Source organism: Montipora capricornis, chromosome 11, assembly GCF_036669925.1.
Source record: "Montipora capricornis isolate CH-2021 chromosome 11, ASM3666992v2, whole genome shotgun sequence".
Taxonomy (NCBI): domain Eukaryota; kingdom Metazoa; phylum Cnidaria; class Anthozoa; order Scleractinia; family Acroporidae; genus Montipora; species Montipora capricornis.
The window spans coordinates 37250313-37252812 of NC_090893.1; the positions used below are offsets into that span (position 1 = coordinate 37250313).

The following is a 2500-nucleotide window of genomic DNA, read 5'->3' on the forward strand; positions in this document are numbered from 1 at the left end:
CAAAGTTAATGGGATCGGCGCAGGCCAAAACCAACATTGTGTTCATGCTGGATAAAGTGAACTTTGTTCAACGTTTTCCTCCAAAGAAGGCTTCAGCGAAAATACATTTAACCAGCAGTGAAAGACAATTCACTGCCTCGATTTGTCTTGTTGTAATTGCAGTCAATGGATAACAAACGACAACCTGATAGTCTTCCGTAGAGTCTTTTTTACGGATGTGTCTACCTGTCTTTGTTAATGCCGGAATTTCTAGCAATTGAGTGGTAACGAATAAGCCTGAAATTGAATATTTCTGCTTCACAAGAGCGAGAGGGCCTGGGTTGCAGAAGGTGTAGGTGAGGGATTATAGGTAGTCACTTAGGTGTACCTAAGCTAAGTATAGTACGTGATTAGTCAGTCGAGGCCGACACCTATTACCCACTATTTTCGAGATTTTGGACGTATAGTTAAGCGTCATCATTTATCTGTTACGCAATTCTTAGTTTGCACTCACGTGATTAGACGGCCATGTTGGTGTACAAAACAGAAGCAAAATGCCACTCGCGTTTTGTATAATAATAGAGACAAATTCCCAAGAGACGTTTTTGCTATTGTTCAATACATCAACATGGCCGCCATGACGTGCGAAGTATTTGCGGCACTGAATTTGGTTCGGGGAGGATACATTTCCATTTTTTTCCTACAGGGTTTTTGGTTTTCGTATCCGGCAATGCCGCTACTTTGTGTATTGGATATCCTTTCCTTGCTGTATTGTGATTGAAATGTGTTTAGTCAATTTATGTCCGCCCAATAGATGTGGCTTTCTCCAATATTCATATTTGTAATGTTACGACGGTGTGCGGCCTAAACATCCAAAGTAAACCTAGTGGTATATTTCTCTCGTGCCTGTTGCGTAGTGAAGCTGAAATGTATGTTTAGTTGTTTTTCTATAGGTCTCAATTATATAATAACAGAGAAAAAGAAAAAAATATTTGACCTGTTGCTCTCATATCACAAGCAAGTGATAACTCGTATTCCTTCTTTGCTATTCATTGGCATAATTTACACTTGAGGTGGCTCAAACTAGTAACTTTCAACTCTTACAAGAAAAGTTCTTATTAGAAGGAGTCACACTACAACACTTTATCACTTAACAGCAATGTTATGCTACCATATCAAACACCAATTATTGCTGAAAAAGATTCGGTCATTTTTGTGACGTAACAAGTTACCCTGGCAACAGCTACTCATATCTCAAAAACGAACTTGGTGACCGCCATTTTTTATTTCTGAAATATAATCAGCATGCCAGAATGAAACTTTCTGCAAAGTTTAAAAAAAATTCTATGAAGCGGACTAGAGCCACCTTAAATTATTGAAAAATTAAGGTAGGTATGAATCCGCTCCATAGAACTTTTTTCAACTTTGCAGAGAGTTTCATCTTGGCCTACTGATCACTTTTGCGCAATAAAAAATTGGGGTCACCGTATTTAATGCGTGGAGGTGGTTATGAAGTTCCTTTGTTTCATGTTTTTGTCCGTATTTTTAGCCTTGACCTTGCACAAAACGCACCTTTTTTTCGAGAAGATAACTAATCAAAGCCTTGGATTTAAATTATACGCAACTAATTAACTAACCATGTTTTCTTGTTTCTATCATGTCTAGTAACTCGAATTTATTATCTGTCCTTCCGGTTAATCCGCTTAGCTGATGGCTTGTTTAATTTAGTACTTTACGAAATGTCTCATGGTCCTGTACGTTATGACGGATATCGTCTCGAATCATTATATTTAATCCTATTGACCGGCCTGAGCTTGGCAATGTGCTTTCCAGTTATCTCGATCCCGACTCAAATCTTGAAGGAGAACTTAATAATCAAAGTAGTATTGCAAATAACGCGGATGTATTCTCCATTATGCACATTAATGTTCGTAGTTTGCTTAAAATTCTCGATTAACTTAAATTGATTATGATGAAAATGCAAACACCACCTTCCGTTATGGGTGTCACGGAAACTTGGCTAAATGATGCCACTTCAGAGTTAGTAAATATTATTGGGTACAATTTCATTTCAAACCTTCGGATATCTAAATCAGGTGAAGGAGTCAGTATTTATGGACTTATACAAAACATGGACCACCCCTGTGGACCCGGTCCATGGACCCCCTTCATGGACCCGGTCCATGGACTATCCCTGTAGACTACCCCTCGTTTTGTAAATTCAATACGTTTAATTTTTTAAGGCGGCCTACTACAGTTTTCCGAATAAAAGACCAAGAAATGAAATCTGTGAAATTAAAGTAGCAGGATGCCTCTTCTGAAGTGTTAGTCACTGCAATTGATGTTAAATGTAATTTTACCTAATAAATCAATGCTAAGTATAGTCACCAAGCTCCTGGAGGGGGGGCTGGAAACTAGAGGTTTCGAAAACTAGCCGTACGACCTCACCTTAAAATTTCAGGATTTCCTTAGCAAGAAAAAATGTCAGACAGGTTTTTCACAAATGGCAAAAACGTCGATT

The 2500-nt window shown here is 38.3% G+C and overlaps 1 protein-coding gene across 2 annotated transcripts in view; it reads left to right on the forward strand.

Annotated features, from left to right (window-relative positions):
- The window catches only part of LOC138022858 (uncharacterized), a 295342-nt gene that overhangs the window by 180206 nt on the left and 112636 nt on the right, over nucleotides 1–2500 (forward strand). The gene's annotated exons all lie outside the window — the stretch shown is intronic.